This window comes from Myotis nattereri (assembly GCF_964212035.1).
Source record: "Myotis nattereri genome assembly, chromosome: 17".
NCBI classification, from domain to species: domain Eukaryota; kingdom Metazoa; phylum Chordata; class Mammalia; order Chiroptera; family Vespertilionidae; genus Myotis; species Myotis nattereri.
Genome location: NC_138092.1, coordinates 17,612,806 through 17,627,036, shown reverse-complemented (window position 1 = coordinate 17,627,036; position 14,231 = coordinate 17,612,806). Strand labels below are relative to the sequence as shown.

At 37.7% G+C, this 14,231-nt stretch overlaps 1 pseudogene across 1 annotated transcript; it reads right to left on the bottom strand.

The window, feature by feature from the left end:
- Positions 1-12,772: 12,772 nt before the first annotated feature.
- On the bottom strand, positions 12,773-13,399 carry LOC308533250 (large ribosomal subunit protein uL6-like; annotated as a pseudogene). Its single transcript has one exon. The product of its transcript is annotated as a large ribosomal subunit protein uL6-like (transcript).
- Positions 13,400-14,231: the final 832 nt, after the last annotated feature.

Sequence of the window (14,231 nt, the reverse complement as noted above, 5' to 3'; positions counted from 1 at the left end):
GAACAGGCATCTCACCAAAGAAGATATACAGATGACAAATAAGCATATGAGAAGATTCTCAACTTTGTACATCATTAAAGAATCTCAAATTAAAATAATGAGATACCATTATAAAATTATTGGAATTGTTAAAATCCAAAAACACTGACAGCACTAAATACCGGTGAGGTTGTGGAACAATAGTAATTCTCATTCATTTCTAGTAGAAATACAAAATGGTACAACCACTTTAGAAATTTGACAGTTTCTTGTAAAACTACCCATAATCTTACTATAGATCCCAGCAATTGCACTCCTTGGTATTTATCCAAAATGAGTTGAAACTTATTTATACTTTCAAAAACTTGGAAGCAATCAAGATGCCCTTTAATAGGTGCATAGATAAGCAAATCATGGTACATACATTGAAGGGAGTACATTTCAACAATAAATATAAATGAGCTATCAAGTATTGAAAAGAAGTAGAAGAATCTTAAATGCATGTTGTTAAGAGAAAGAAGTCAATCTGAATAGGTTACTTACTGTATGATCTCAACAATAAGACATTTTTGGAAAAGGCAAAATTATAGGAACTGTAAAATGATCAGTGATCACCAAGGAGAAGGGGGGGGGGATAAGTGGGTCAAAAACAGGATTTTTAGTTCAATGAAACTATCTCTATATATAAAACCCTAATATGCAAATAGACCGAATGGCAGAACAACCAAACAACCGGTTGCTATGACATGTGCTGACCACCAGGGGGTGTGCGCAGAACATGGTGGGCATTGGCAGCAGCTGGCAGAGCACGGAACATGGCAGGCATCGACCACGGTGAGATGGTGGAGCAGGGGGTGGGGGTATGGCGCCAGACCAAGGTGGGGTGCTTGTCACTGTCATCAGGGCGAGCCTCTGGTGGTTACTGAAAATTCTTTGCTCCCGCTTGCTGCAGCCTCGCCATGTGCTCACACCTGCTGCCAGTGCTGGCCCTGCTCACACCCGCTGCCAGTGCCCGGTGCTGGTCCCAATCGCTAGGCACTGTCAGTGGCTGTGAGCAGCTGTTGGCCCTGATCGCCTCTCAGGCTTCTCCACCTCCCCCTGCTCCTGAGGGGTGATTGAGGCAGCAGCCACCACTTGCACCTGCTGCTGGTGCTGGCCCCAATCACTCCATGCCATCAGTGAGTACAAGCAGGACCAGCACTGTCAGCGTCAGTGCACGGGAGTGGCGGGGGTGGGGGGGGGGAACGGGGCTTGGCAGACAGGTCCAGGGGCCATGGTGGGAGGGGCTGGGTGGGGGCACGGAGAATGGGCCAAGACATGCCCCTATGCCCACTGCAGCCTCATGTCCCACAGTTCCTTTCAAGGTGCATGAATTCATGCACTGGGCCCCTAGTTATGTATAATGCTGCAATGGTGGACACCTGACATTATGTATTTTTCAAAACCCATAGAACTATACAACACAAAGAATGAACTCTAGTGTAAATTACAGACTTTAGTTAATAACAACATGTCAATACTGGTTCATCAATTTTAGCAAATGTACCACTGTTACACACGATGTTAATAATAGGAGAAACTGTCTACACAGTTAGGGCAGGGTGAGAAGGTACATGGGAACTCTGCTTTTCTGTTTCAGTTTTCTGTAAATCAAAAACTGCTCTAAAAAGTAAAATAAATTAAAGTTTGAGGGTCCACTAACTTTTAGGATTACATTTTGGCAAGGACCCGTATTTCTGAGCCCTTTGTTAAAAATGGGGGGGGTGCCCTGACTGGTTTGGCTCAGTGGATAGAGCGTCAGCCTGCGGACTCAAGGGTCCCAGGTTCAATTCCAGTCAAGGGCATGTACCTTGGTTGCGGGCACATCCCCAGTAGGGGGTGTGCAGGAGGCAGCTGATCGATGTTTCTCTCTCATCGATGTTTCTAACTCTCTATCCCTCTCCCTTCCCCTCTGTAAAAAATCAATAAAATATATTTAAAAAAAGGGGGGGGGGAGCAGCCTGAGGTAAGGGCAATAACAATTGTGAGAGACAATAATAACTTATGTCACAGTATTGTTATAGTATAATATACTATTTATTTTCTGTACTATTTTCTATACTATTTATTTTCTAAACAGAAGACCCTTCTTGAATGGACCATGAATACAATTTTGATGCAGACCACTCTTTTAATACATACTATACAAATTTCGTTAAATTATCTTTTCTTCCCAGTTTCTTTTAAATGATTTCAAATCTAAAAATGATGGGAAATGCTTTCGGGGTTTTGGTAAGATTAATGTACCCTTTGCCCCCCTTTATGAGACTTTTGACTGGTACTTTAATTCTAAGGGAATGTACCCACCAGTTCTGGGATGTCTGCCCTGGGAGATTAGCTGGTGGTTGACTTCTTACTATACATGCTCAATCAGTCCATGATTGGCCAGAAAATTTCACATTATTTTGTACCACTTGAAAGCAAAAGGGGTGGGGAAAATCCCCAAAAGTACCCAAATTGCTATTTCCAAGTGTCCAAGTGCAATTTCAGATAACAATTGAGTTTGACCAGCTTAGTCCTACCCTGTTGCTCAAGCTGACTCAAAGCCTGTCTTTAATCAAGTTAACCACAACATACAGTCAGGGAGGAGGTAGGCATCTGCTATTATGTCCCTCCTTATCAATACAAAATGCTACTCAATTTCATAACTCCCCACAGCACTCTTAGCAGCCCAACATCCTCTTTTGCATCTCTCAACTCATTGCCAATCTAAATTATGATGTATCTATATTTTTCAAGAGGATAAATCATAAAAATGGAATTTTTTAAACAGGACTTTTTACAGAATAACATGGATTGTTTTAAGGTGTGTGTTTTCAGCAGATAGTAAATGGGAACAAACCAGAAACTTAGCGAATTGGGTGCTAGTTCCAAGAATACTAGTCCTGAAGAATATATTTATTATATGATATTATGTAGATGTTGACAGCATATCTTAGTGACACAGATTTCTCTCGAATTCCTCTTTCCATGGGTTTGTAACTATTATACATAATGGTTTCATTGCCCTTAATACCTATAGTGATATTGAGATTTGTGATACCAAAATTCTTTTAAACAAGAACTATCCTCTTAAAAACAATAAGCATGTGTACTATAATCTTCCTTCCAGTAGGCTCATAGTGCTCATTCTCAGCCTGGATGCACATTAGAATCATCAAAGGAGATTTTAAAATAGATACCAATGTTTGGACCCCTCTTCTTAGAAATTCTTAATCACTTGATTTGGGATGGTTCTAATGTACAAGCAGAGTAAGAACTACACCCCATTCCTTCAATTCCCTGTTATCTTATTTGTTGAGTTTTGCTAGAGGGAAAAAGAAAACCAAACAAAAACAAAAACCCTTTCTACAGACTGACGGCCTCCCGATGTGAACTGGTTGGGGCCATTTTATTTATGGTTTGCAAGGTATTACCTTTACTGGGTTACATCTGGAGAGGCTTCCTTAGTATCAAGAGGCTACTTCAAGAAACATGTGAAGAGGTGTCCCAAACTTTCCTCTGTCAGTGTCATGGGAAGATCAGCAACTTAATGTTGAAATGAAACCATCTGGCCCTTAAGGAGTTCTCTCTCCATCTATAGGAAGGTGTAGATTTTAAGCCACTCTTCAAAATAAAGCTGTCTTTGGCTTAATGGATAATAATATTTAGAAAATGATTTGTTATGTGCTCCCCTCCTACATGGTAATGAGAGATGCACAGTTATCTGGGGATGAGAAAGGGAGAGATAATGGAAGTCAATATTGAAGGCCTCCATAAGAATATACATCACTGAATATTCCACATCTATTATAGGTGATTGGAGAGAAACCATTAAAATTCTTGATTCTGATATCTATTATAAAGTAATGTACTTCTTGAATGAAGAACAAAGGAGTCAGCTTCAAGGCTGAATAATGGAGTGGTGTGACTTTATGTGCCTGATAGCTTCAAAAATAGGGATAGTTGATGTTTTTGTCAAAGGATCTACCCTTGAAAACTTTTAACTTGAAAAATTGGAAGCACACATTTCTTGATAAATCTTACTATTGGCTCCTGTCTGGTCTCTATCTGATGGGGTAAGAACTGGGGTAAAGAGATTGGGTGTCTTTCTCTATGACAAGGCAGAAAAGTGCTACTGAATTTAATCACCTCTTTTTACAAAGGTCAGTTATTTTCAGAAGAATTATTTTCATCTACAAATTCATTTTAATGAATTTCAACTATGTACATAGTGCATGGTAGGTGTGTGAGGAAAGCCAATGATGAATAACATTATTAAAACTTTCAAAGCCTTATAATCCAGAAGAAAAAAGTACAAGTCCTAAAAACAAGCTTAACATATGAATTCAGCCCTAGTCCCACATAGTATCAGTTTAGATTTCTCCAAGATGAATTTTCAACCATGACCTAGGACAGGCAGCCCATTTTTTTTTACCAAATTCCCAGCCCAGTGGAAAGAACTTTTCTAGTTCTTTCTGAGTTCTCAGTTTTACACGGGAATGCACCTATAGCTTCCCATGCTACCAGGCCTGCAAACTCTTTCCCCCCAACTCTCTACTCTCAGGTTAAAGCCTCAGTAATTAGAATATCCAGGTTCAATAGCCTCATGACCCATTTGGCTTTAGCGCCCATTCATTGCTCTGGCTTCAGATTGACTCTGTTCATTTCTGGCACCATGTGGCTTTTCCAGCTTAGATATAGATATGCATATTTGTTTGCTTTTAGTTGTTATATTCCATTCAACAATATATACATTTAGAGCAAGGGGGGGGGGGCACTAATCAGCCATAATGACAAGACCTCATCTTCATCTATATGATACCACCTTGCTAATTCAACTTCCTCGGTATCTTAAGTTTGCATGCCTCTTTTCACATTAAATAAGCCAATGGGTTACATGGGCTGTCTGAAATGCAGCCTAGAGTACTGTTGCTCTGCCTTTACAGGTCATAGTTATCAGCGATGACAACTCCCAGGGGACAAGCACTGCACTACATGAAGACACGCACTAGCATCGCTGGAAGGTGAAAACAAACCTAAGAGCAGAGCACATGGTATTACGGATAATCCTCTTTGCAAGGAAAACGTATTTTTCTTTTTAAGTCAGCAGCTATCTTTTTGGCAACTCTATTTCATAGATTCAGGCTCAAAGAGTAGCACTTTTTTTTGGTTTGGCAGTGATCATTGGTGTCTTTATATTATTTCTCAGCTTCTTTAGAATAAACTAGAAGTTTTGCTCCCACTTTTGCTTGCTGTGGCCAAATCTTCAGAAACTGGAGGGTCCTTGGGCACTAGCCACAGCCATTAGCTGCAGTTGCATGACTTAATACTTGGTCAAATGTCTCTCTCAAACCTGAAATATAATCATGAAATTTTTTTTTGGGGGGGGGGGAGGGGTAAAAATATAAACTATAAAACCAGAGTGACAGGAAGGTGCTAGGAGAAATGTTCAAAACATTGGTGTGATTTATGAACATGTGGCAAACAGATGTGGTGGGCCAATAGGGACCCTCATCTCCTTTTATAAATTTGGATCACATTTGTGTCTCTCCTTCACACACCCCCAACCCCAGGTTCATAATATGTTTTATTAAAATGCTCTGCAGGTCATATGGGTAATTAATAATTGTTGATGACAGAAGTTTGGTTTTGGTAAGCTGCATAGTGAAAGATAAATACAACTGGCTATTTTAACCTCTGTATATTAAACTTATTAGAGTGAGGCTTCTTTGTAAGATGGTCTTTGTTGAGATTATGTGTGATTTATGGAAATGTCACCAATGACCTTGTTTCTGGAAAAACTCTTAAAATCTATTTTGTTGTAATCATCACTTTGAGTTTCAGTTATCACTATGGAAAACCATTTTTGGAAAAAAGCATAAACAAGAGCAATTAAAATATGCGTCAAGTAAAATAAGTATAGGGTAGCTATCTGGGAATAAAATTAAAAAGCAAGCCCTGAGATGGATATTGGAATTACAAATTCATTTGTAACCAATTCTAAATGTGGTGTTAAAACAAAGCAAATGGATAAGGAATATTGGAATATTCTCTTCCAACTCTGACATGTCTAGAACCTTTAGATAAGCCTTTTAAATCATTTTACCTTTGTTAAGAGAGCAAATTTCTACAATTTGTGTTTGTAATATAGTTTGAAAATATTTTTTCTTTATTTTATTTTATATTGCTCCATCATTTATTGAAAAAAAATTTAATAAAACAAAGCAACTTAACAAGAATTGCATCTATATGGCAAGGAATTCACAGTATAAATATTTTTATAATGAAGAATTTGTTTTCCTTTCACCCTTGTCAAATCCTCAATTTCACTTATGTGGAAGTAACTATTATTTAGTATGTAATTATTAAATAAAGGTTCTAATATTACAAGCCAATCTTTCAATAAGAATATTGAAATGTACCGCAAATTGCATTAGTAACCTGTGGTATTTATTCACAACGAGGTAATTGTCACTTGTAAGGCTGGTAATTATAGAAAGATCATATACCAGTAAATCCCACCTCACTCAAGTGATATATTGAGGAAATTTTGAAAGGGAAAAAATTTTAAATAATGAAAATAATGTTGTAGGCCTGATGATAATTGATTTGGTGAATTTCTGCTTTGGCTGGGACTTTGATAGGCAGAACTGAAAAATTACACACTCAAAACTCTTGAATTGTAATTTCCAAACCCCCTGCATTTATTCCATCCATTTATTCCTGGCAGTTGTCTGGAAGTCACAAAGAATGATTGCAAGATCAGGACCTCCTACTACGTGTTACAGGAGTCAGCACAGAGCAAGTCTGTGCCTAATGAGTGGGCTTAAAGGAGAAAAAGAATCGAGAACCCCCATACTTTACTTCATGCCCTCATTTTTCATTCAATTAGGGTAAATTATAAAAACAGTAACAAAACTGAAAACACACATGGTAACAATATCTAATGTGTTTGAGAAATAATGCAGAAGATGGACTTAACCACCTCAAAAAAATTTGGGAAACTATTCAGGGGTCTAAATGGAAGTCTGGTATTTTGATTACCTGGACAACTTTCCTTCAGCTCTGTTCACATCATCAGCTTCCCTCGCACTTCTATCAGTAATGACTAGTCACTCAGTTTTATACCTGAGAATGTATAAGAGAGCTCCCCTCAAAAAAATAAAAATGAGTGCTGTTGCCCTTTTTGTGTCTTTAGAATGTTTTATCGTCAGTCTGAAACTGGGTTAAGACATTTAGACTTGAAGAACTGGAAAGTCTCTTGATTCTTTTCTAAATTGAAGTGCCTTGGTGGTTGACAATTGAAGAATGATTTACAATTCCTGGAGTACTTTGTGGGTTTGGTGTATAAACCCAGTTCTTAATATTCAAGCTACTTGGAAGTTGGAGCTTGAATAATAGCTAGTCATTTCTAAAATGTGGAATTTGTCCAATTTTGAGTAAGTACCCAAACTGATATGTTTTCAAAAATGTAAATTACCCCCATTCCATTGTCTAGGGAGCCAGTGTAGAAGCAGTAGTGTTTTTTCTTTCAAATTTTAAAATAATATGATATTAGAAAATTAAAAACTCACATATTCATATTTGAATATTATAGTCTGGATATAGTCCCCAGTCAGTGTAGTGTGGCTCTGCAATGATACCATAAACCTGCATATTTTACCAGCTCAAATCTTGAGAATGTGGGAGGTAGCCACATCATCTTGTATATCTTTTCATAACAAAAGCTCATGTTACATTAATCCAGACTTTCAAAAATAAATTCAAATATACTGGTTTCCCATCAGTATAGTAGTTTTGAATTACCCTAGCAATGGGACCAATTCAACTCCTGGCTACTCTTAGCCAACATGAACAAAATAATGCTTGCATTTTTTACCTTTCTTGAAACTAGTCAAGAAGCCTTGAAGATAATATGTAAGCTCCATAGCATTTTAATTAATGAGAAGAGGCAACTAGATAACTAAGAACTTAAAAACTGTGTTTACATCTCACCTGATCTGTTATCACCTACAACATTGTAAGTAAAACCTCCAATCATTCTTTTGCTGGTTCCACAAATAGTTACTCTCCTCTATATGTTAAGCGTCTCATTAGGAGCTAGGTGTGTAAAGATTTAAACACAAACAAATAAAATGAAACAACAACAAAAAAACCCACTATCCCTAATTTTTAGTAGCTCATATTGAGAAAAACAGAAATATAGCTACCTAATTAAAATCCTACACAATGTAACTGCTATAATTGAGGTATGTCCAAAGTTCTATAGAAATACAGAGAAAAAAAGAAATTGCTACCTTTAGAGAAGCTAGATAAAGTCACATAAACTATGTTTCATGTGGTATATTCTAGGTGTGAGGCAACGAAAATTATCATGAGTGGTTTGAGCAGGTATGCAGAACTGTAAACAGGGATATTTGGGAACAGATATTAAGGATGCTTGGGTCCACATTACAGAGTGTCTTCTATATTATGTTAGGAAGTTTATTTATATTCACTATAGGCAATGAAGTGTCTTTCAAGGTTTACAGATAGAGGGCTGACATGATCAGAACTATAAAAATGGATTCTGGGGAACAAGACTCTAGTGAGAAAGAATAAACAGGAGGCAACTGAAAAGATGAAAATCCAAACCAAGAAAACTGCCATGGGGATGAAGAGGAAGGAGATGGAAATAAGTTTCTTGGCTCCAAGACACAACTGTTCATGTTCACCCCTATGTCCATCCACACCCCCTTCCCAGTAGCCTCTCCTTCCAAACTGTCCCACATTCTACAGATTTCCCATTTACCGCCTTAAAAATTAGGGTATATTTCAGATATACAGAGAGTATAAGGACTAGTGTAATAAACACCTGTGAACCCACTATTCTGTTTAGGAAATAAAACATTAATACTGATGAAGGCTTCTGTGTTGTTCTCCATTTTAAAACATGAAGATTTCCTTCTTTGATTTTTATTGCTTAATAGTGTTCTATTGTTTAAACATACCAAGATTTATTTATCCATCGCTCATTAATAGACATTCAGATTGTTTACATTTTTTGCTGCTATAAGCAATGCTGCTATAACAATTATTGCACATATCACTTTCTTTACATGTGTGAGTTTATGTAGGAACAGAATTCCTGTCAGGGTGTGCAGTTTCAGCTTCATTAAATATTGACACACTGTTCTCCAAAGTGATTATACCCATTATACTCTTACAAGCAAATTACTAAATTAAATTAAAAGAGAAATAAAATAAAAACTCTTGGTGTTCTAAAGCTTCACGAATACTCAATATTGTCAGACTTTTAAATTGTTGCCAGATTGTGTAAAGCTTTTTAAGCCATTAAGGGCTCTTTGGCTTTTTCTCTAAGAGAGAAGGAAAGCCACTGGAGGATTTTAAGTAGAAGGATGAAATGATCTGACGAAGCAGGAACATTCGGGCACTGGATTGAGAATAGACGATAAGGAGATAAATGAATAGAACCCGGTAGACCAGTTCAGTGGTTATTTCAATAACCTATTTAAAATATGATGGCAGATTAAGTCAGAGTGGTAGCAGTGGAGGAGGGAGAACTGAAAATATATCCACCCTCTGGATATGTTTAGAAAGTGGTGACATTTTGAAAGTAAAGACAGTAGTAGGTTTGCTGTTGGATTGCAGGCAAGGTGTGTGAGACTGCAAAGTCTTAGCATGAGTAACTGAAAAGAAGTCAGTTGCTGTTTACTAAGATTAGAAGGAATTCAGGGCGAGAGGTTTGGAGGAAATATCAGGAGTCAGCTTTGGGCTTGGCATGTTGGAGAAGACTTTTTTTAGAGAGAGAGAATGTAAGGGAGGGGGAGAGACAGAGAGAGAAACATCAATGTGAGAGAGACACATCAATTGGTTGTCTCCCATACAAGCCCCAACCAGGGCCAGGGATCAAGCCTGCAACCCAGACATGTACCCTTGATTGGGGCAGGGGGGTGGGGGGGAGAAGGGGACGGGGATCGAACCTGAGACCCTTCAGTCCTTGGGCCAATGCTCTATCCACTGAGCCAAACTGGTTAGGCCTGGAGAACACTTTTAGATACCCAATTTAAGATAGTTAAGTCTAGAATTAATAGGATAGTTCAGAACCAGAGTATACACTTTAAAGCGTTTATAATATAGACAGTATTTAAAGCCCAGAGACTAGAAGAGGTCACTAAAAGAATAGTAGTCAGAGAAGAAAAAAAGGTCTGTGGAGAAACTGGCAGAGGAAATAGAAACAGAGGAGGAAAACCAAGACAGTGACTGCTCCAGAAGTCAAATAAAACATGTCCTCTGCTGCTGACAGTTTAAGTAGGTTGAGAACCGACATTGATCGTTAGCTTTAGTAACGTGAAAGTAATTGCTCATTTCTCGAAAGTAGTGTTGGTGGAATAGTATGGGTGAAAATTCAACTAGAACATTTTAAGAGAGGACAGAGAACAGGAATTTATTCTTTGTATGATTTTTTTATGTAATGGGGAGTAAGGAAATAGAGCTGATGCTGGATGGTGAACTGGGGTCAAAAGAGTTTTTTAACATTGGAAAAGTATTAACATATTTGTGGGAATAATTAAAATAAATAAAAAGGATGATGCAATAGAGAGCAGATATAAATTCTGGAGTGATGCCCTTGAGTAGTTGAGATTACTCAAGGTACTAATGAGTAAGCAAAGGGAGTGTGAACAGTTCATCAATTGTGGTCAAAGGGTAGGCAGAATAAATGGGCATGGATGCAGGTTGAGAAATGGAAGTTGTGGTGAAAGGGTGTAGAGTTGATGGTTGCTCAATGCAATGGGAATAAGGATCAGCTTAAAGTATGAAAGAAGGATTGGTGCTAGAACTTTCAGTATAGAGGATAAAGTGTGAAATAGTCATCTAGGAGAAAGAGACTGAAAATTATTCTTTCAGATTTTTAATCTGCTTGGACGATTTCACTAAACTGGCCTCCTAGTTTCTGTCCTTGTCCTGGATTGATTCCCTTTAAACAAGATCATGTCACTCTGCTCAATGCCTCCCAATAGCCAACAATCTTGCTCAGAGTAAAAGTCCCTTATCTCTCCTACAAGGTTCCTATCTGTTCCCGCATTGCCTTTCTAAGCTCACCAGCAACTGCTTTTCCCCTCACTCACATCATCCAGGCAAGCAATTGTGTTTATTTTGTTCACTACTGTCTCCTCAGCACTTAGAACAGTATGAAATTGATTAATGGTGCCTATCAGACAGATTAATTTTATGTGAAAGAGTTATACAGTGGGGCTTTGACTTACGAGTTTAATTCATTCCATGACCGAGCTCGTAACTCAAATTACTCGTGTGTCAAATCAATTTTCACCATTACGTACAATGAATTGAATGCTGGGCTGATGTTGTGGCGTTCACTGTGACATTTGCTGCGACAACTAGCAGTGGGGTATCTGAAGCTGGCTCGTAACCCGAATTTTAGCTCGCAACTCAAAGCAAAAAATCTGCCGAGAGACGGCTTGTATCTCGAAAAACTCGTTATTCGGGACACTCGTAAGTCAAGGCCCCGCTGTAGTGGTGAAATAAGGATCACAGAAGAATGAAGAGTCGCAGAAAAAGAAAAGATGAAAGAATAGATTGTCACCCTGGTCATCTTAATGAAATGAGCATTGAAAATCGGGGAAAGGTAGATAGAATAACAAAGAAAAAGATAGACTAGAAAAAGGAACAAGAGAGAACAAAAGCCCAAAGAGGGTACAATAATTGCATTCCTCATCTTCTTTTAGAGTCAGAGGTGGGAAGCAACTATTCATCTATGTCACATATCACCACACACCAGCCTTTCCCACCATATCAAGGGCAAAGCTATCAATGTCAGCAGAATTAAATAGCGTAAGAACACCAGTCTTTTTTCTGTAGTTTTTTATTCTGTTTTTTTTTTTTCTAATTTTACCCGGAAAGATAAATCTTTTCTGTGTTATGTCACTAGGCTGCAGAATGTGGTTTCTTCTCTAGGGAGAATTGTCTCAATAAATCAGTATTTTAATAATATTCACCTTCCATTTCAAGATTTTTCTTAGGAACAAGGAATTGCCTACAGTAAGGTGTACTCTTTATAATGTGAGAGCTAAAACTAATTTTAGGATAACTTTAAGGGTGAATATATTTATCAAAAGAATTAGTGCCTGCCTCTAGAAGAAGACTTAAATTGATCAAGCATAGAGACTATAATAATAACAAAAACACAAATGTGACATTTACATGTGTCAGGTGCTACTCTCAACATTTTACATGTGTTACTTAGTTAATTCCTTACAACCATCCTGTAAGAAAGGTACCATTACTATCCCCAATGGAGCAATGAGGAAACTATGACATGCCCAAGAGCCCACAACCTATAACTGGAATACCCAGAACTCACACCCAGGGAGTCTGGTTCTAGACCTTGGGCTTTTAAATTCTCTATGATACTAAAATGAGCATTTGTTAGATGGATAAAAAGGTAAATTAAGGAATGAAATGATGGTTAAATTCAGTCATTTTTTATATGTTTTTTGATATGTATTTTGTTTCATAATATGTATCTTATTGAACTAGCAGCATTTGTGCGTGTGAGTTTTATTAAATGCTAGAGAACCAGAAAAACACCAAAAAAAAAAAACCACCAAAACCCCTCTATATCTTTGTGAGTTATTGTGTATGCGTGTGTTTGTGGTTGTTTAATATCAGAAAGTTTGCACACTAGTTTTTGAGGTAATTTGTTGTTCTTTTCCCCAAAGCAATACATGGCTTTTATTGCATCTTTAAAACATCACAAGTAACTCTGAGGAGTCAGCAGCACCTTGCTGTTTGTAGCTGTACCGCTGAACTGTTCTTTTTCAGAAACATAGACACCACCTCCAAAATTTCTGATAGCCTTGTTTTTAACTATTGTGACTTGCTGAATCAAAGCAGCTGACTTTCATACAGTTCAATGTAGTTTCCTTTAAGAATTAACTCATCTTTCTGGTCTTGAGATAGTGAACAAGCAATACCTGACCTTACCCGAATCCTGTGGATGTGTTTTTTGCCCAAGATGGTTCTCATTTCAACAAGAGGACCATTCTCCTGAATAATGATGTTGACGGGGAAGTGAGCGTACACAGACCTCAACTTGTATCGAAAGCCCAGTATAGCACCCTTAGTCGCGTTCTGTACGTGACTGCACACAGTGCAAACTGTAGCCAGTGCCTTTCCATTTTGACACCATTTGTCGACCAAGAGCCTCTTCTTTTTCTTTCCAAGGAGACTGAGTTCTACATTGATGTGGTTGAAGTCCCTTCACAATAACTGTGCATCCCTTCAGAGTGCTGTCCACATTTTCTGGAAGGTCAGCAGTCTGATTGCTGAGAAGGGTCTTCCTCCTCGCAGTAGATGTGGCAAAGAGAGCTGAGATCATTTGTTTCTGATAAAATTAACAATATTTTTCCAGGACTCTTCTGGAAAATTGGAACTAAAATTGAGCCTAGCAATCATATGACAACTTAGGAGAAAAATTGGGGCTAGTAATTTAAGATCCTCCAGGAAGTAAACATCAAATGTGGATTGAAAACAAAATGTTTTATTTGATAACTGATAATTTTTTGAAATAAAACTCAGTAGCTCTTTTTTTTTTTTTTAACTCAATAGTTCTTTCTCTCTTATCTTTCTTAGGTCTGCACAGAGAAAGAAGGATAATCTGTAGGCCTGAAAAGTATTGAATGGAAGATTGCATGTGATGCTAGTGAATTTGTGCCTTGTTAGAAGATTTTGTCTGTGGATAAGGCTGCTCTACCAGAGTTTATGGAATCATTTACAGAAGGAATCTGATAGTAGTACATAGCATTGAGCTCCTGAAGTTCTTTGGTCTCTACAAGGCATCACCACCAATGTGACAGGTATGTTGACCAATAAAAGTGATGAATTTGATAGTTTGAAAAGCTGAGAAATCAATTGGGCTCCTTTCTTTCTAATTATGACACTTTCCAAGCTGGGGTCAGGGAGAATGTTTGAAAAATATATGATGTGTGTGTTATCTGAAATCATTCAATTATTCATTAAATGAATATTTGATGATAAGTGCTCAGCATTATGTCAGCATTTGGTATAAAAGACACTTGGTAGTCAGACTGTCTAGATTTGAATTTTTAGTATGTGATGTACCAGCTCTTTAACAATGGACAGTTTCTTAACCTCCTTATTCCTCTATCTCCTCATTTTAAATTGTGGTAATAATAACAGCTACCTTACTA